At 40.0% G+C, this 21,376-nt stretch overlaps 1 protein-coding gene and 1 pseudogene across 2 annotated transcripts in view; both read right to left on the bottom strand.

Annotated features, from left to right (window-relative positions):
- The window catches only part of SOS2 (SOS Ras/Rho guanine nucleotide exchange factor 2), a 96,897-nt gene that overhangs the window by 73,282 nt on the left and 2,239 nt on the right, over positions 1-21,376 (bottom strand). The window lies entirely within an intron of this gene.
- LOC139013769 (NKAP-like protein) lies at positions 1,926-6,637 on the bottom strand (annotated as a pseudogene).

The following is a 21,376-nucleotide window of genomic DNA, read 5'->3' as shown; positions in this document are numbered from 1 at the left end:
CTGCTATATCTCCCAGTCTTGCTAGAGTAGCCTTATGTAGTAGGTGTCCTGTAGGGCCCAGTGGTGCTGCCTCTTGGGTCACCCAAGCTGGGGAACTGTATGCACCCTCCTGCTGTAGTTAAGCCTTGATTGCTGTTGGCATGTCAATGAGAGGGATTTCCCCCCAGGCCAATTGGCTGCAAGGCCTGACAGTGACTACAGCAAAGGAGCTGCTATCCAGGGCCAACCCTGTGGAGCAAGACACACTTCAGCAATGAGTTCACCCTTTGAGGATGTCCCTCGTGGAAGTGGCTGAGTAGTGCTCTGATGTGATCTGAAGCTGTCCATCTAGTGTGTTGGCTCTGGGTCCTCCTGGGATGCATAGGCCAAGATCAGCCACTGCCTGTGCCATGCCTAGGGCCACCTAGCACTATAAAGCAATCTGCAGATGACTCCTACTTGTGCTGGGCTTGGAGGTACCCAGGAGAAGCCAAGCTAGAAATGAGACTGGCTGCTGTTAGTACCAGGCATAGGGCCACTTAGCAAGAGGTATGGGCATGCCAAGGCCAGATGCTGCTTTTTTGAGGTTTGTGAACCTTTAAGAGATTTTAGGAAAGTCCAAAGTATGAGCCAACACAAGCAGTTTGTGTGGAAAAGCCACTGGAAGTGGCTTGGGTGGGTCTGAAAGTTGGGTGGGGCAGGGTCTTAGGGAATCACTAGACCTGGGTGATCAGTACTAGCCAAGTTGATGGAGACTTAGCTATGACACCCACCTGCCAGCTTTGTGGGGTTTGGCTCAGCAAAGGAACAATGGCCTCTACCAGCACTTCTGTCTGAGAGAAAGCTGCTCCTTCAACTCTCACCCAAAGCCAGACAATTCGGTTTCTCCCTATATGTCCCTGGTACCTTTTGAACTGCTATCCCAGAGCCGGAGCTTAGAGTGAGTTCAAGTAAGTCCTAAGAGGAACACCTGGGATTCCAACAGCCCTTCATCTCAGCAACAGCCTTCGCTGGTTTCACAGCCAGAAGTTATGGGGATTTCTCTTCCCAGGTGGGTGGGGGCCTGGTGTGTGACTGGGACCCTTTGCTCTTCGGGGGGGGGGGGACCTCTGCAGCAGAGATATCCCTCCCGATTTTTAATCACCACACATAGGTAGGGACCAGCCTGTTGCACGTCTCTACCCCTCTACCAGTCTCCACCTGGCTTCTTCTTTATATCCTTAGTTATAGGACTTGGGTTCAACTAGATTTCAGGTGGTCTGCAAGATGGTTATTCTGTAGTTTAGGTGTAATTTTGATGTGATTGTTGGAGAATATGAATCCCCCATTTACCTACTTCACTATCTTGGCCTGCTGTTAAATTTCTTAAAGTTAGAACTTAGTAATCTGTCCTAAAAATAATCCAGTCAAACTGGATATGAGGAATAATAAGGTAAAACATAATGTCTAGTATAGAGTAGGTATCAAGTAAATATTGGTTGAAAGAATAATTGAGAGAAGTACCACTATAACTTTTTATGCTATGGTATTAGAAGATGTAAGTGCCATTGACATAAAAAGTAATCGAAAATTTAGCCCTGGCAGGTGTGGCTGTTAGTTGTGGCTGTTGGTCCTGTACACCAAAAGGTGGTGGGTTCAATTCCCGGTCAGGGCACATAACCAGGTCACAGGTTCGATCCCCAGTCAGCGCGTATGTGGGAAGCAACCAACTGATGTTTCTCTCTGACACTGATGTTTCTCTCTCAAAAAGTCAATAAAAAGTAAAAGTTAAAAAAATATTTATAGTCTTGTAGTTATATTAATTACTGAAAAACTCATTCAATAATTAAAAACCTTCCCACAAAGAATAGCATGAAGTTTATCACTTCATCTAAATTCTCAAAATTCATCATAAAATTGTTCATTATGGCCGAGCCGGTTTGGCTCAGTGGATGGAGCGTGGGCCTGCGGACTCAGGGGTCCCGGGTTCGGTTCCGGTCAAGGGCATGTGCCTTGGTTGCGGGCACATCCCCGGTGGGGGGCGTGCAGGAGGCAGCTGATCGATCTCTCTCATCGATGTTTCTGACTCTCTGTCCCTCTTCCTTCTTCTCTGTAGAAGATCAGTAAAATATATTTAAAAAAAAAAAAAAAAAATTGTTCATTATGCCCTCTTGTGTTTTTTAAGTGTGTAAGATCTTTAGTAGCATCTCCTTTCATTCCTATATTTGTGTGTTCAATCTCTTTCTTGGTAAGTCTCTCAGAGGTTTATCAATTTTATTTTATTAAACTTTTCAAGAACCAATTTTTGCCTTTGTTGATCCTATTTTATGTTTGTAGTATATTAAAATTATATCTGCTTCATGTTCATGTTTTCTTTTGCTTTTTATTTAGTTACTTTTCCTAACTTCTTGAGATACATATGTGGTCATTATTTTTCAACCCTTCTTTTTGTCATATATACACTGAGTGTCCAGATTATTATGACCACCTGATGTTTGTAGGCAAATTAGCTATAATTTCGCGCTGAGGTTGCTAGAGGGCCAGACCATTATAAATTGGGAAGCAGGTTGTTTATCACGACAGTAGAAGGGATTTTTTTCTGAAGATATGGGTAAACAACGCAATTTAACAGCATTTGAACACGGGATATATTTGAACGTGAGTGGCCAGATTATTATGACCACCCCATCAGTACTTGGTTGGGCCACCTTTTGTCTTCAATACTGCAGCTATTCTTGGCACTGACTCCACGAGATGTTGAAAGGTGATGTGAGGAATCTGACACCATGCCTGATGAATAGCACTGTCCAGTTCTGTGAGATTTGATGGTTGTGGAACCAGCTGCCTGACGGCTCTTTTAACTTCGTCCCACAAATGCTCAATTGGATTGAGATCTGGTGATTGTGGGGCTACCTAAGCAAGGTAAAGTCTCCCTCATGTTCTTGAAACCACTCCTGCACAGTACAGCATCGTGGCATGGCATATTGTCTTGTTGGAAGATGCCATCTCCATTGGGATATGCCATCAACATGATAGGATGAACTTGATCAGCAACGATACTTAGGTCTGTTGTGCTATTCAGATGTTGTTCCACATGAATTAAAGGGCCCAACTCATGCCAGGAAAACATGCCCCAAACCATAACACTGCCCCCACCAGCTTGAAGGGTTGTACTCATGCATGTGGGGTGCATGCTTTCATGCTGTTTCCACCAAATTCTCACTCTGCCATCTGCATGATGCAACTGGAAATGTGATTCATTAGCCACATGACTTTTTTCCAATGCTCGACTGTCCAATCCTTGTGTTCCTGTGCGAATTGAAGACGTTTAATCTTGGTAACTGCAGACAGCAAAGGTGTTCAAACAGGCCTTTGGCTTCCATATCCCATACGATGCAGTGTATGGCTAATTTGCCTACAAACTTCAGGTGGTCATAATAATCTGGCCACTCACGTTCAAATATATCTCACGTTCAAATATATCTCACGTTCAAAGGCTGTTAAATCGTGTTGTTTACCCATATCTTCAGAAAAAGATCACTTCTACCATCGTGGTAAACAACCTGTTGCCCTATTTATAATGGTCTGGCCCCCTAGCAACTTCAGTGCGAAATTATAGCTAATTTGCCTACAAACGTCAGGTGGTCATAATAATCTGGCCATTCAGTGTATATTTTCTCTAAGAACTACTTCTGTAGAAAACAACAACACAAACAACAACAACAAAAAAAACCCCCACAGATTTTTTACATGGAATATTTTTGTAGCCACACATTTCAAAATAGCATCTAATTTCCACTACGGTTTCTTCTTTAACCTTTAAGATTTACAAGTATTTTTCTTTCTACACATATGGGATTTTTATTTTATTTTTCTAATAGCTCCAACCTTTATTCTGAAACAATATGCTTGTATGTACAAAGAATTCATGGACAGATATAGAAGACAACAAAAAAAATTTCTTTGGGGAGAAAGATCAAGGATTTAGTTCGTGAAAGACACATATTTTACTGACTCTTCTGCAGTGTTTGAGTATTTTTTAAAAATCAGTGTATATATTACCTTTTAAGTTAAAAATAAAAAATAAATTCCTAAAGAGATCTCAAAAGCAGCTTTTTCTTGAAAAACTTACTAACATAGTAGATATAGCAGCATCATAAAGGCTATTTTTTTAAAATATATATTATTGATTTTAGAGAGGGAGGGAGAGGGAGAGAGAGATGGAAACATCAATGATAAGAGAGAATCATTGACCGGCTGCCTCCTGAACATCCCACAATGGGGACTGTGCTTGCAACCTGGACATGTGCCCTGAGAATTGAACCATAACCTTCTGGTTCATAGGTCAACACACTCAAGCACTGAGCCATGCTGGCCGGGCTCCTAAGGACTTTTCATACTACTTTGGTCAAATAAATTGCTGTGCAAAGTCCTACTGTAAAACTGTAAAACAGAAGTCCTTATTTGTCATCTTTCCCTTTTGTTTTCCTATACACCAGTGGTTCTCAACCTTCCTAATGCCTCGACCCTTTAATACAGTTCCTCATGTTGTGGTGACCCCCAACCATAAAATTATTTTCGTTGCTACTTCATAACTGTAATTTTGCTACTGTTATGAATCATAATGTAAATAGCTGATATTAGGATGTATTTTCATTGTTACAAATTGAACATAATTAAAGCATAGTGATTAATCACAAAAACAATATGTAATTATATATGTGTTTTCCGATGGTTTTAAGCAATCCCTGTGAAAGGGTCACTCGACTCCCAAAGGGGTCCCGACCCACAGGCTGAGAACCGCTGCTATACACCATCTCTCACAAACTGGGTAGAATGTTATTCCCTCTTCTGTCGCTCTTCTTTGTTAAAGGATACAAGGGCTCTCTTCTCATCACACTGGAGATCTTGTTCTCTTTACACAGTGGTATAGCCTCCATTCTTCAGTGCCAGCTACCACTCATAACATAACCTGAGCATTCAAATGAAGCAATTGTCAGCCCAATTTCACTTCTTCGTGGGATACACTTTCCAGCTTTTACATACTCAGCCATGGGTGCACCTTCACCTGGGAACAGAGCATGGCCATTGTTCAAAGGTTTCTCATCTTGAGATATGTGTATTATAGGAGCTTCTGGACCTATAAGATCCATGATTACCTGCAATCTTTGAGTACTCAATCCAGATATTTTTTGGCAACTCCCCTTATGAATTCTTATAGCTTGAGTCACTGGGTTGGTTTTTTTTTGGTCTTTTTTCTTTTTTCCTCCCTCTTTGCTCCTTTCTCTTTGTTTTTGGCTTTCTTTTCTTCTTTTCCTCATCATCAAAGCTAGAATTAGTGTCAAGAGTGTGAATTACTGTCACTATTATCATATTAGCTGTATTTTCTTTTGGACTTTCTCTTTTTTTCCTGTAAGCTAAAATTAGTGTCAGAGTGTGAATTACTGTCACTATTATATTTGCTATATTTTCTTTTGGACTTTCTCTTTTCTTCTTGTTTTTTGAACGACTGGTTTTCTTTTTTCTTCAAACTGGAATTAGAACTGTTGGTCTTCTGAGTCTTTACCTCTTCATCTTCAAATGAAGTGTGTTCATCAGAATTCAGCTCAGGATAGTTTGGAGAAAGCACATACACCTCAGAAGCTCCCACCTCCCCAACCATTCCATGTCTTTCAGCCTTCTCTGCTGACAGCTCTCCACCATCTCGTAATATTCTGCCCATAGTTGGTCACCTGCCTAGTGGTGGTGATGGTAGTGGTATTCATCACAGTAGATGAAAGAGGATGAGAAGATATAGTTGCCGAGCCCAGGTTGGGGGGTGTCCACTCTCAAGACCTAGAGCGATGAGGGTAAGGAGAACCTGCCCACCAACCCCACGGAAGCCTAAGGCCCTTGCAGCCATGGAAGTGAGGGCAAAAGGGCTGCTCCTCATTGAGCTCGGTCACTGTCTCCGGGAGCCAGGGGCATCCTCAGAATAGTGGGACCTGAACACTAGTGCCATCACATATGGAATTTTTAAAAATTATCCTTTTTTAAAAGTTGAATTCTAGAATGATCACACTGTGGTAAGAAAACATGCCTATGAGATAATCAACCAAAGACCTTGTATGCATATATGCATAACCCATGGACACAGACAATAGGATGGTGAAGGTCTGGGGGAGTGGGTCAATAAGGGAAAAAAGGGGACATATGTAATACTTTCAGTAATAAATATTTAAAAAAATACCCCCTATGATTTCAATTTTTTAAAGCAAACTTTCCCAGAAAACAGAAAAAGAACAAGATAGACTTCCCAACTTACTATAAGGCTAGCCTTGATATAAAAACTCAAAAAGAGAGATGAAAATTATAAGCCATTATTTTCACTCATGAACCTAAAAACAAAAGACTGAACACAACATCAACTAAATTCCATTATACACACATGCACACACACGTATGTATATATATGTATATTATATATTATATATATACTAGAGGCCCAGTGCACAAAATTTGTGCAAGAATAGGCCTTCCTTCCCCTGGCTGCCGGCACCCGGGACGCGGGCTTCCCTAGCAGCCCCGGCTTCATCTGGAAAGACATCCTGTCTAATTAGCATATTACACTTATATTATTATAGATGTTTCTATCTCTCTCTCCCTCTCCCTTCCTCTCTGAAATCAATAAAAATATATTTAAATAAATAAAAGAATAAAAGTGAAAAATAATATGCTCATCTCAATAGACATAGAAACAGCATCTAAAAAATTCAACATTTATTCATAAGAAAGTCTCTTAATGAATTTATTTAATTTGTTAAGAGTATATCTACAAAAAACATCATAGTTAACGTTGGTGATAAACTGAAAGCTTTCCTTTTGATCAGAAAAAATGTTATCATTTCTATTCCACATTGTACTTGAAGTCCTAGCTAGCCTAGTACAGCAAGAAAAAGAAACAAAAATTAGAAACAAACAAACAAACTTATAGATGATTGATTGCCCATTGTGATAGTTAATTTTATTTATCAACTTCTAGGCCACAGGGTTCCCAGATATTTGGTTAAACATTGTTTATGAGTGTGTATGTGAGGGTGTTTATGGATTACATTAACATTTGAATTGAGAGAGATAGAGATTGATTCTGTCTCTGTGAGACATCAAACTAATATACCCATGAAGGAAAATCAAAATATTATACAAACAAACTACTTGGATTTATAAAAAATGAAACTGTATTCTATGTAACAGCCTCTAGTTACTTTATAAAACTTTGCCATTATCTATATTATCTATATATAAAAGGTGTTATACAGTCTAATATAATAAACACTAATTATATGTGGCTACTGAGCACCTGAAATATAGCTCCACTGAAGTGAGATGAACTGTAATAATAAAATACATATCAGGTATCAAAGATTTAGCATAAAAATGTCAAGTATCTCAATGAGTAGATTTTTTGGGTTAAATAAAATATATTAAAACCTATTTCATCTATTTCTCCTAACTCTTTTAATGTGCCTATAAGAAAATTTTTAATTACATATGTGGCTTATATTATATATCTATTGAACATCACTGCTCTAAAGAAATAAGTACACATTTACCAGAAAACACATATAAGAAGGCTCCTAAGTAACATTATTAGTAATACCCGTAAAGAAACTCAAAGATCTATCTAGAAGAGATAAATTGTGGCACATTCAGACAATGGGATATATATATATATATGATTAACTATAGCTACATATATTTTGGATATATTTTCAAAATAATGTTGGCAGAAAGAAGCCAGAACAGATATAATGGGATTCCATTCACAAAGTTCAAGATGAGCAAAAATAAAAGTAGTGTTTAGGAATACATAGTTAGACAACAAAACTATAAAGAGCAAGGCAGTGGTTACCATAAAAGTGGTTACCTTTTGGAGAGTTCTATCGAGAAAACTTCTGACAATGTGCTGTTTTCTAACATGGGTGATGGTTAAATAGGTGTTCCTCAAATTGTATATTTATGTTTTATGCATTTTCTGGTTGTGTGTTACCTCTCACCATAGATAAGGTTTTTAAAACTTAGAGAATAAGGGCTCTCCTAGTTCCCAGTTCAATGAATTACATTAAAATTTTAAAACACTGGAGACAAAGAGAATATCCTACAAGTTTAGGGTGAAGGGAGAAAGTGAGTCATTAGGCTAGCTCCAGATTTCAACAGTAACATTAGAAGCTAGAAGGCAATGATTTCCAACCTAGATCCTAACAAATTATAAAATGAAGACTTGCTTAGACAAAACAAGGTAAAAAATTTTATCTCCCATATATCCTTTCTCATCAAGCGTCTATAGTTTGTACCTCACTAAAACAAGAGTATAAATTAAGAAAGAGAAAAATATGGGGTAAGGGAAACGAAGGAATCAATACAGACGAAAAGTCAAAGGAACACCCAGGATGGAGTGAAGAGAAATTATGAGAGTTGTACAATAGGCAAAGAAGATCATCAGTCCAAATTGGAGCAGATCAGAGGCTCAAGGAGAAAATGTCTCAAGAAGATGAAATTGATAGAGCATATGATGAATCTAAAGATCTTAAGAGGATATTTAAACATCTGATAGAGAGTTTGACCTTGAATTAATAAGTATATAGAAAAGTATACAAAGAAACAAGACAAGCATTAACTCTAGTAAAAGTAAAAGGTTAGGTAGAAAAATAAAAGTGGATTAATTATAAAATAGCATCTACAATCATAATAATGTAAACTTCAAATATTGATCCAACTAAAATTAAGATAAAACCATGAGGTTACGGGGAAGGCAGAAAGTATATATGTGTGGTTGGAAAAAGAAATGTATGTTTATTAAAGAATATGAAATCCTTACCTTCCATGTTGGAAAGTCAACAGATAATGCACACAACAGAAAAATAAAGAAGTAGCAATATAAGTACTTTTTTTCCTTAGTGATATGGAATACTGAAACAAATCACTGTGAAAAATAGAAGTGATTGCCTGTAGGAAGCAGAAAATTTTGTGACTAAGGAGGAGGTACTTTTTTCATAACAAGACTTACAGAGCTAGTTATCTTTTTATTTGCATAAGTAATTTTGACAAAATACAAACTAATTTATAAAGAAACATGATTTGAAGTAAGGAAGTAAGAAAGAGGAAGAACACATGAAACTCTAGACAATAAAGACTTTTTAAAAAGAAGTGTGGATAGGAGTTTAAGGCAGTTAGAAACTCATATAGGACCAAATACAAAAAGTCAGGCTTCATGTTTTCTTAAAAATTCAAAATATTAGTAGATTTGGCAAAAATAAATATTTCCTCTTACATCTTGCACTTTAACATGACAAGAGAAAACTTAACTACATCTGACTTTATATTTCTATTAGATCAATATAATAAAAAAGACTTTCCTTTTTTATGTGAAATAAAAATTTATATTAGAAGGTTAGCAGTGGCGTTCACAAAGCTATCTCTTATAACATTCTTCCATAAAAGCCAAGGGCCCTCCTTCCTTAGTGAAAATGTGCATGAGAATTAAGATAATGTCTAAAAAAAAAAAAAAAAAAAAAAAAAAGATAATGTCTAACTGGTATGGATTTTTTTTTCTGTGATTATGATTTTAGTAAATAACCTGCAAAGGAACTTCAACATTGAGCATCAAAGTTTTTTATGCTAGCGCTAGCCGATTTTGCTCAGTGGCTAGAGCATCGGTCTAGAGACCAAAAGGTCCTGCGTTTGAACATATTCACAACGCAAGGACACATACCTTGGTTGCAGGCTCCTCCCTGGCCAGGACCCTGGTTGGGGCTCATCAACCAATCGATGTGTTTCTCTCACATCGATGTTTCTCTCTGTCTTTCCCTTTCTTTTTTACTTTCCCTAAAAGTCAATGGAAAAATATCCTCGGGTGAGGATTAACAAAAAAACAAAGTTTTTTATGCCAAACTTCTTAAAGTAGTTGCAAATATGAAAAATCATAAAAACAAATATATAATGTTAAAATCCAACCATGAATATTAATAGGACATCAAGATGACAATAAAAGATAATCATACTTTGCACTTCGACCAGATTTACTATCTCAGGACCCTAAGACACAGTAAACATAAAACTACCACATTAGAACAAAGTCACCTATCATTTTTTTCTGAAGGACTAGTCAGAAAAAGAGCAATTAAAATAATTTTCAGTCTTTAACAGTACATTAACAAGTCAGACCTGTATTTTAGTTACATCACATTTTCAAATTGCCAAAAGGTATTTCCTTACACATACACAGTAAACAAAAGTCATAATACTATAGAGATCCAAGCACAGACACTATAAAAGCATTAAACTTTAAATTATTTTTTACCCTAATACACACTAGATTTGACAAATTTCAGAATGCTGTTTCCTAATTTATATTTTTAAGTTCTCAATATTCACATAAATAAAAAATTTTGCCAGTATATTTGTTAAATCAACTAATATTTGAGTTTCTGGTACAATCCTATGTAATAAAAGCCTAATATGCTGCCGAAACTGGTTTGGCTGAGTGGATAGAGAGTTGGCCTGCGGACTGAAAGGTCCCGGGTTCGATTCTGGTCAAGGGCATGTACCTTGGTTGCGGGCACATCCCCAGTAGGGGGTGTGCGGGAGGCAGCTGATCGATGTTTCTAACTCTCTATCTCTCTCCCTTCCTCTCTGTAAAAAATCAATAAAATATATATATATTTTAAAATCGTGTGAGACCCAAACTCGGCCTGCCCCACCCCCACTGGGCTAGATCCGGACCCAGCCGGTTCCACTTTTCTCAAGCCCTGCCAGGCTGGGGGGCGCAGCCTCAGGTCCCCCGTCAAGCCCCACTGGGTGGAGGGGCACAGCCTGAGGTCCCCCAGCCCAGCACCGGGGCAGGGGGCACACCTTGAGGTCCTCTGTCAATCCCCGCTGGGCAGGAGGCATGGCTGAGGTCCCCTATCAAGCCTGGCCAGGCGGGGGGTGCGACCTCAGGTCCCCCGGCCTGGCACCAGGGCAGGGGAAACGGCCTGAGGTCCCCTGTCAAGTCCCACAGAGGGGTGTTGGGGGGGGGCACAGTCTGAAGTCCCTGCTGATTGCTTGTTAAGGCTCGTTATGGGAACGCAGCCTCCACTGTGTGTACAGCCATCTTCTGTTATGGAAACCCTGTCTCCACTGTAGGCACAGCCATCTTGTGTTACAGGAACAAACCCCCCTCTCCCCCCCGCGATGCCATCTTTGTGGTAGAGTGATGGTCAATTTGCATATTCCCTCTTTATTATATAGGATAATTTTGATAAAGGTGCAAAGGCTTTTAGCAAAGGAGAAAGGATAGCCTTTTTACTAAATGGTGGTAGAGCTTTGCACAGTAGCTAATGAGGTTTATTTTAGGCACGATTATTGCTAATTTGTATAAATAAATAAATAAATAAATAGTGGTAGAACAACCAGATATCCATATGCAAAAACATAAACATAACATATATAAAATTCTCATTATATATAAAAATTAACTAAAATTGATCATAAATCACAATGTAAAACCTAGAACTATAAAACTTCTAGAAGAAAAAAAAAAGGAGAAAATGTTTGTAATCCTGGGTTAACTAAAGATGTCTTAGATGGCACTAAAGGCATGGCTTCTTCAGAAGCAAATGGATACATTTCATTAAAATGTAAAACTTTTGCTCTTCAAAAATGATATCCTATATCAGTGGTCGCCAACCTTTCGGACCTCACAGACCACCAGTGGTCTGCAAACCACTGGTTGGTTACGGCTGCTCCAAAGGTTTCCTTAAACCAGCATTGCCAACCTTTTGGACCTCAAGGACCATCAGTGGTCCACATACCACTAGTTGGCGACCACTGTCCTAAATAATAAAAGGCTAATATGCAAATTGTCCCTTTGACTGGGAGTTCGACCAGGGAGTGGGACTGGCCGGCCAACCGCCCGTGGCCCCTCCCCCCGGCCGGCCCCGCCCCTAATCGGCCCCACCCCAACTCTGAATTTCGTGCACTGAGCCTCTAGTTCTCCCAATAAAGTTGCTAAAATATATAATCTAAGGTAAGCAGTCTTCTGATCAAGGTATATAATCAAGAAGTGAAACCACACCCATCAGTGTGGCTTTGCGGTTGAGCGTCCACCCATGCACCAAGAGGTCACAGATTAGATTTCCAGTGAGAGTACATGCCCAGGTTTCTACTCGATCCCCAATAAGGGGCTGTATACGGCAGCCAGTCAATCTTTTATCAGTGTTTCTATTTCTCTCTCCCTATCCCTTCCTCTCTACATCAATTTTTTGAAGTGGGGGGAAAAAAATAAAAGAATTGAAACCACAGTTTATGCTATAAACTCACTAAGGTCAGGAACCATTTCTATGTTTTTGGTTTCTTCCTATTTCCCCACTTTTTTATTCCTAACACACAGGTAACCTAGTATCTACCATGCCATGGTAAAGAAAGCACTCAGGAAATATTTGCTAAATAAATAAATTTACAGTAGCAAACAGATTTCTTGGCATGACTGAAAACTAGAGACTGGGAAAAATTAAGTACTCCATAATATTTGTTTTTATTTCACTAGATATGTACCTGGAGACTTAGTTATCTCATAAAACATTATAAATGAGGAGATTCCCACTCTATGTTCCCCTATACCCACTGCCTATTAATATTGACTTCTCACTTTCTTTCTTTTTTAAAATATATTTTATTGATTTTTTACAGAGAAGAAGGGAGAGGGACAGAGAGTTAGAAACATCAATGAAAGAGAAACATCGATCAGCTGCCTCTTGTACACCCTCTACTGGGGATGTGCCCGCAACCAAGGTACATGCCCTTGACCAGAATCAAACCTGGGACCCTTCAGTCCGCAGGCCGACGCTCTATCCACTGAGCCAAACCAGGCAGGGCTCACTTCTCACTTTCATTCAGTGCTCTTACTTAGGTGCTTTCTTGACAGGTTTTCAATGTAGTTTTATTTAAAACTAGTGGCCTGGTGCATGATATTTGTGCAGATTGAAAGGGAATTAATTAGAGAAATGTAATTTGGACTCACTATCTAATATCAATAATATGTGAGTGTAAGGCAGTCTGCATTTCTGAAATTCAACGACATAAATTTTAGCTATTACTTTGTCAAATAAATAGAAATTACAGGTATCATTTAAAAGAGCACTCAGCTTAATATTAAAAACTCTGGCTACCAAGTCAGGTCTGTTTTCAACTTTTTGCCAGCGTTGTAAATTGTTTGCAATGTCTGCCCATTTGGGGTTGCATGTCATGGTTATGAATAAATCGGGCTTGCCATAGTTCGTTACAATTGCCATAGCATCCTGATATCGCCGCTGCATATTTCTGGGACTACCCTTAAAAGATGGGAGTATTATCATTTTACCAATCAGCACACTGTCATTTTCAGATCTAGATTTGAGATAATCCATCAAACCACTATATTTTTCAACTCTCATCTTAGATTGGTTTGTTTTGATGAAATTTATCCGATTGGCCTCCATTTCTGAATATGAACCCACGATAAACTGTTAATTTTCCTGCATTTAAAATAGGATTGAACGTGTCCCACACAGACAGATGAAATCCATAATACTGCATTTGTGTGACTCGTGTCCTTACATTTTGTCTAGTATTATTGTAGATTACACTGTTGTCTCTGAGTCTTAATGCAATATCTGTTCCCCAGCCTTTTTCACCATGTGGAAAAAGAAGAGAATATGTCATTGCACCTAATGTAGAAAACAGGATATTAATTTGTTTCATTTTAGTGGCATTTGGATGATTGGGATCTGGTTTACAATGAATGAGCAAGTCCCTTTAAAAAGAGGGTCTCCATCTTTGTTTCTGAATATGACAGCAACCTTGGTTACATGGGGAGAATTATATCTACCTGGGTCACTGTTATGATCATAGTTCATTGCCATTTTACTTCTGTGGGAGGAATACCTTTTGCTGCTGTTTCAGATTGGGCTTCCTTTTCTACCTCATGTAGCATCTTGTATGATTTTGTTAATTAATTTATTTCATGTATGAGGTTGTTGATGTTGATCATGAGTCTTTCTGTGCAGCCTTGGTTTTCTGGCATTGCTAATCTTTTACTTGTACCTTTGGTTGTATCCAAAATATAGAGTTGAGCAAACTTCCAAGAAACACCATCCAAAGGATGTAAAGTTCTAGTACGGTAATAAACTTGTCCATGTATTCTAAAACAGTATGGCCCATATCCTAATGGCGATGCAATATTTGCACCCATGGAAGCAAAAGCAAAAGAACTATTTACGGAACAAATATTTTCCATGAATTTTTTACTGTCAGAATCTTCGTTTGTCATTAATCTTTTTAAATATGCCTTGTAATCTGGAAAATGTATATCATTTGGACAGACTTTCCCTTTGCTACAACATTGAGTAAATTTCCCATCGGATGGTTTTTCATCAGAGAAATTTAGTGATAGGCAAAATTCACATCGAACAGTCATTCCACTACAACTATGTTCGAGGATTGCATCATCACTGAGAAGGCAGTTCCTACCAGTATTGGTAGTACTTGTTGATGACTGTTCTCTAGACATATTCTGTTGTCACCACCGCTTTCTTTCAACTTTAAAGGGACAATGGTCTTTAGACATTTTCTGTTGATAACGCTTGGCATCAGAGCAACGTTTTTCCAGTAGCTGGTGTTCATATACATTGTGTCGCAGGGGCCACTTTTTTTCAAGATCAGACCCACACTGCTCTGGAGACATTCTCTGTGGATAATGCTGGCATCTTTTGGCTGCAGACCTACGTTGTATCAACAGTTGTTCTTTAGACATAGTCCTACCTCTCTACTGTCACGGTCTGAGACGCAGGTGAATGAGAGTCATGGCTATCAGACCGCTGAGAGCTGTCTGACCAATGGCTGATTCTGGCTGATTCTGTGGGGGTGGGACTTCCTCCTCCCTGCTGTCAGTTTCCACAGCTGTGATGAGGAAGCTGGGGTGACAGAGGGAGCCACGCCTCCAAGCTGCCCTCTCTCTCGCTCTGCTCTATGTCTAGCGGTTTCCTGCTCTGCCAAGTCCTCCAAACCTCCTGCTCTCCGCCCACTCTCCTGCTCTGCTCTCTGCTGGCAAGATCCCAGGAGCCCATGGGTGTGACTAGGCGTGGCCAGTCTCACCTCCTACAGCCGGCGAAGGTCCCAGGAGCCCACAGGCGTGGCTTGGCATGGCAGGCCTCACCTCCCGGGGCTGGCAATGGTCCCAGAAGCCCGCTGCCACCATCGCCTCCTGGGGCGCTTGACACCTGCATATGCAAATTAACCTACCATCTTTGTCAGGTTAATTTGCACACTCACTCTGATTGGCTGGTGAGCGTAGCGGAGGGATGGTTAATTTACATGTTTCTCTTTTATATACAGGACTAGAGGCCCGGTGCACAAAAATTTGTGCACTCGGGGGGGGAGGGGGGGCCCCTCAGCCCGGCCTGTGTCCTCTCGCAGCCTGGGACCTCTCAGGGGATGATCACCTGCTGGCTTAGGCCCACTCCCTGGGGGATTGGGCCTAAGATGGCAATCAGACATCCCTCTGGCAGCCCAGCAGCCCTCAGGGGATGTCCACTTGCCAGCGGGGAGCAGGCCTAAACTGCAGTTGGACATCCTTAGCTCTGCTGAGGAGGCAGGAGAGGCTCCCACCACCACTGCTGTACTGGCAGCCATCAGCCTGGCTTGCGGCTGAGCAGAGCTCCTCCCATGTGAGAGCACCTTGACCACCAGAGGGCAGCTCCTGCATTGAGCGTCTGCCCCTTGGTGGTCAGTGTGTGTCATAGTGACCAGTCATTCCCAGTCATTCTGCTGTTAGGGTCAGTTTGCATATTACCCTTTTACTATATAGCAGGGGTCCTCAAACTACGGCCTGCAGGCCACATGCAAATACAAATATTGTATTTCTTCCCGTTTTGTTTTTTTACTTCAAAATAAGATATGTGCAGTGTGCATAGGAATTTGCTCATAGTTTTGTTTTTTTAAAAACTATAGTCTGGCCCTCCAACGGTCTGAGGGACAGTGAACTGACACCCTGTTTAAAAAGTTTGAGGACCCCTGCTATATAGGATAGAGGCCTGGTGCACGGGTGGGGGCCGGCTGGTTTGCCCTGAAGGGTGTCTCGGATCAGGGTGGGGGTCCCGCTTGGGTGCCTGGCCAGCCTGGATGAGGGGGTGATGGCTGTCTGCAGCTGGTCACACCTCCTTCAGGGTGGGGGTCCCCACTGGGGTGCCTGGCCAGTCTGGGTGAGGGGCTCAGGGCCGTTTTCGGGCTGGCGGGTGACTGAAGCTCCCAACCTCTCCTTTTTTTCTTTCTTTTTTTATTCTGGGATTTATTTACCTTCTATGGCTGTCACTGGAACTGAGAGCCGGCTTTAGCTCTGAGGCTTGGCTCCAGCTTTGAGACCTCGGCTGCTGAAAGCAGGTTTCTGGGTTTGTTTAGCTTCTATAATTGCAACATTGTTTCTTAGAGTGCAGCTCAGAGGCCGGCAGCAGCAGGTGGGGAACCTTGGCTTCCTCCATCACTGGAGCAAGCAAGCCTCCTGTTCGTTTCAGCTGCCTGACTGCCGGCCGCCATTTTGGTTGGCAGTTAATTTGCATATCACCCTGATTAGCCAATGGGAAGCGTGTCAGAGGTACGGTTAATTACCATATTTGTCTATTATTAGATAGGATGAGGTAAGTTACAGGACAGGAAAATCATTCTATTTAGGTTAATATCAGGTGATGGCTTACCATAAAATAATCAAAACATGTAAAAGAGACTATTAGCTGAAGCTAAAATTTTTATCATTAAAATTTTCCTTGATTAGAATGAAATAGCATGTGATCTGTAAGACTAGATCAATGGTGCTCAACTTGTTCCAGTGGCAGAGAATTTGGAAGTCACAGTGTTACTTTAACTCTACACATTAAAATGTGAAATGTGGAACACTATATATTTCAAAGTCTTTCTACTTAACTATCATATGTTTTATATAAGAGAAGAATTTTAGGTTGTTAATTTTTAACGTGACTAGACTACATGAGATAATGCTAAATCCATTAGTTCCATTAAAATTCCTTCCTGATTCAAATATGCAGGCTAACAGAGGCTATAATCAAACTACTGTTCCCTTGAAAGAGAGGCCATGGTTAATATAAAAGACATACTTGATTTATGTCAAGTGGTAACACAGGTAATGCTTTGCATACTCAGCATAAAACACTTTAATGGAATAGTTTTGCTGCAAATATACCATACCAAACTTAAACTGAATTTAGAAGACTGCTAAATCATGCCCGACAGGGAGCTAAATGCAGTAAGTTAAAATGCATCCCCAATGCTCATACAGTTCTGGCTTAAACCCCTTGGGTCATTTTGGGTCAATTCTTAGTTTGGCATAATTCCAAATGACTCCCTGAAGTTCTACTGTTATATTTAGTGGCTTTAGGAAATCCAGAACAGGCCACAAAAATCATAGGGTCTCCTATTAGTTTCTAGCCTTCAATTGGAGTGATATTTTCAAAAAGCAATTTTGATCAAGTTAATCTAATTACTTTGTTATATAAATAACCCTATAGGACTTCCTTAACCTGGTCTCCCCAAAGTCTCCCAACTAGTTTCATCTCCTTCCTTCTTTAAAACAAGTCAGGCTCCTACCCTTCTCTAGGCCACAAAACCTTTCTTGCCCCCTTTCCTTTGTTTTGTTAATTCCTGTTGATCTTTCAGATATTTATTTACTTCTTCAGTCCTCTCTGCCACAGCCATTTAGAATGAAAGTTTTATTAGTGCAGGGGTTGTGCTACAACCTCCGTATCAAGAATAGGGCCTGGACACTGGCCGGTGTAGTTCAGTGATTAGAGTGTCGACCACCAGTGCACCAAAGGGTGGAGGGGTTCATTGTGGGTCAAGGGCAAGTATCTGGGTTGCAGGTTTGAACCCTGACCTTGGCCAGGGCAGTGAGGGAGGCAACCAATCCATGTGTCTCTTTCACATTGATGTCTCTCTCTCCCCCTCTCTCATTCTGTCTCTCCCTCTCCCTCTTCCCTCCCTTCCACTCTTTCTAAAAATCAATGGAAAAAAATAGCCTCGGGTGAGGATTAACAACAACAAAAAAGAATAGTGCCTGGCACACAGGAGGCACTCAATATATATCTAAATATGTCCTCCAGAACTCAGCACAATGTTACTTCCTTGACCTTCTCATGTCAGTGACATCAATTTTATTCTCTCAAAGCACCATACTTTTCTTCTAGGCCCCAGGAAAGAGCCAGTGCAATCTTCTAAAAACAGTTCCAACAGACATTAGTGCAAAGGCAGAAGCATAAGAATCTTTCAGATTTCACAAAAACATTTCTGAAACAAAACTCCCCACCCTCTTTTTCCTTGCCTGCTATTAATTAACTCAGACATTTTCTCACACTTCTTAAATCTTAGACATATATCTAAGAGCAAACTAATGATTAGGGTGGGGAGTCGATATTTAACCCGAATCAAATTAGTCTTAGGAACAAAGTAATTCAACCAATTCTTTTTAGCTCTCTATGATATCTGTACTACGGATAATAGGACAATAGATAATTTCTTTGCCATAGCTAGCCTGCAGAGGAACACCTTACAGAAAAGACATGCACAAGGGAAATATCAAGGACTAAAAAAACCTGATAAATGACATTAAGTCCTTGGCTATGTGGCTTGGTTAGTTGGAGCATCGTCCCATACACCAAAAGGTTGCAGTTTCGATTCCCAGTCAGGGCACATACCTAGGTTGCGGGTTCAATCCCCAGTCAGGGCAAGTACCAGAGGCAATGGATCAATTATTTCTCCTTCATATCAATGTTTCTGTCTCTCTCTCAATAAAAATATATCCTCGGGTGAGGATCATAAAAAAAAAATGACATTAAGGCATGTTTCCCATATATAAAATGCTTATACTAACATTTCTCAGCATACAATCAAACAGCACATGCACAAAATACCAAAGGCATTTCTAAGACGCAGGCAATAAACGGCATTTACAAATATATCCCACGCTCTTTTCCCCGCCCGCCTCCCCCCCCCCCCCCCCCAAGTAATATGATAGCTTCAATGTTCTTGGGGAGTAGTGGTGAAGGCATTTATGTTTCTGGCTCTTTTAGGTAAGATACATAATTTAGCAGTAATGTTAACAATGCATGTATTACCCATTAGTAGCATCATTTTGCTCTGCGTTACCTTTGTAGTTCTGTATGCATTTAAATGCTGAAGATGAAGTTCTGTTTTAAAAGTTAAAAAATAAAAAAAAAGTTAAAGAACATATTCCTATTTCCAACATTATTTTTCCATCAATGTTCATATTTCTACATAGTGAGATGAATATTTAATGTTGGTTTAAAAATATCCCTTGCATTTTCAAAGTCAACAATGGTGACTTTGCCAAATATATATCTATATATAAAAAAGGCTAATATGTTAAGTGTCCGACCATTTGACAGGTAGCTATAACACGCACTGACCACCAGGGGGCAGACGCTCAACGCACAGGCATGGAAACATGGAACAGACTGATGAATCTCAGAGGGAAGGGAGGAGGGCAAGAAGAGATTAACCAAAGATCTTATATGTATACTAAAGGCCTGAGCACTCTCACAATCCAGGACCCTCAGGGGATATCAGAGAGCTGGTTTTGGCCCGATCCCCACAGGCCAGGCCGAGGGACCCCACTGGCGCCAACATCCCCCGAGGGGTGCCAGATTGTGAGAGGACACAGGCCAGGCTGAGGGACCCCACCAGTGCATGAATCCGTGCACTGGGCCTCTAGTACACACACACACACACACACACACACACACACACACATTTTTTTCCCCACAAAATTTAGCCAAAATTTGAAAATAAGCAAAAGAGATTCCTAGGTGTTCTTCAGTGCAGTGTTGTGCTAGAACCTTTGATTGCTCTCTATTGACTGGGCTATTACAAATCTATAAGATTAATTTAGAGCTTTTTATCTGTTCCAGATGCAAGTTCTAATTTGTAGAAAAGATAACCCAAAATTTACTGTTTATATTCTTTTTAAAAATATTTTTATTGATTTCAGAGAGGAAGGGTGATAGAGAGAGCTGGAAATATCAGTGATGAGAGAGAACCACTAATTGGCTGCCTCCTGCAGGCCCCCCAACTGGGCATCGAGCCTGCAACCTGGGTATGTGCCCTTTACCAGAATCGAACCTGGGACCCTTCAGTCCACAGGCCGACGCTCTATCCACTGAGCCAAACGGGCTAAGGCTACTGTTTATATTCTTCTAGGACAAGCATGTCAAACTTGTGGTCCATGGGTATGCAGCCCACAACAAATATTTTTGTGGCCCAGACAATATAACGGTATTGTAAGAAACATTTTAATAAAAACTTAGTAACTTAATTTTTACAATATCCTGTTATACATAATTATTAATAACGAACTACAGCGTTCGCTAATGACTGATTACTATAATCGTGTTGCATTCATTTCCCTTACGCACCAGCACACCATTTCTCCCCACTAATATTAGCAGCGAATATTTTAGCAGACGATGGCCATGTCATTAGTCTTGGACTGACTTGTTTGGTGTGCACAACAGGAAATATATCGCTTTTGGAGAACAAGAAAAATAGGTTTATTTGCATTACACTTATTCATTTGTGCAGTTATTCAGTGTCTGGTTAATGTTCAAGAAAAAGTATTAATTTTTATTAAAATGTTCTATTATTTTATGTTAATGATTACTCTTTTACTTCAGCCCTTTGTATTCAGCATGTCTCTATCGAAATAAACCTACGTTTCTATGAAAATTGAAGCTTTTGTTTTTTTGCGGCCCACATAAACTTAAACCTTGTTTATTTGGCCCACGTTAGCCTTTGAGTTTGACATGCTTGTTGTAGGATATTAACTAATTTTGTATTTAAACCAACAATCTTGCCTTAGCATTCCTTTATTAAATTGCCTATAAATTTTCATATTAAGTGGCTTTAACAGCTTATTAGTTTCCTCATTAAGTCATGAGTTGAATCCAAATCATTGACATTTATGGGGGGGTCAAAGGTAGGCTTACAGTTGTTCGTATGAAAAATAATACTACAAACAACTGTAAACCTACTTTTGTCCCACTTTGTATTTGGTGAGGGTTATGATTTTATCTTTCTGAAAATTACACTTTAACAGTTTTAGAGCTTCCACCAAGATGCCCAGGTGGACTACCCTGATAGAGCCAATTAAAATTACACTGCTTCTTTCATATGCATATACAGACATTCCTTACAGAACTCTGAGCTCGGAATTGCTCTCATTTTTATAAACCAAAACCTCAAAGTTGAGAATTTCAGCCTAGATGGTAAGCACTTTTTGAGCAGGGTCTTTCTTTTACTCATCTTTGCATTCTTAAAATCCAGTATGGTGCCAAGTACCTAA

Source organism: Myotis yumanensis, unplaced genomic scaffold (genome assembly GCF_028538775.1).
Source record: "Myotis yumanensis isolate MYYU_CA2020_CCGP unplaced genomic scaffold, mMyoYum1.0.hap1 SCAF_1, whole genome shotgun sequence".
Taxonomy (NCBI): Eukaryota; Metazoa; Chordata; class Mammalia; order Chiroptera; family Vespertilionidae; genus Myotis; species Myotis yumanensis.
This window is presented reverse-complemented; position numbering and strand designations above follow the sequence as displayed.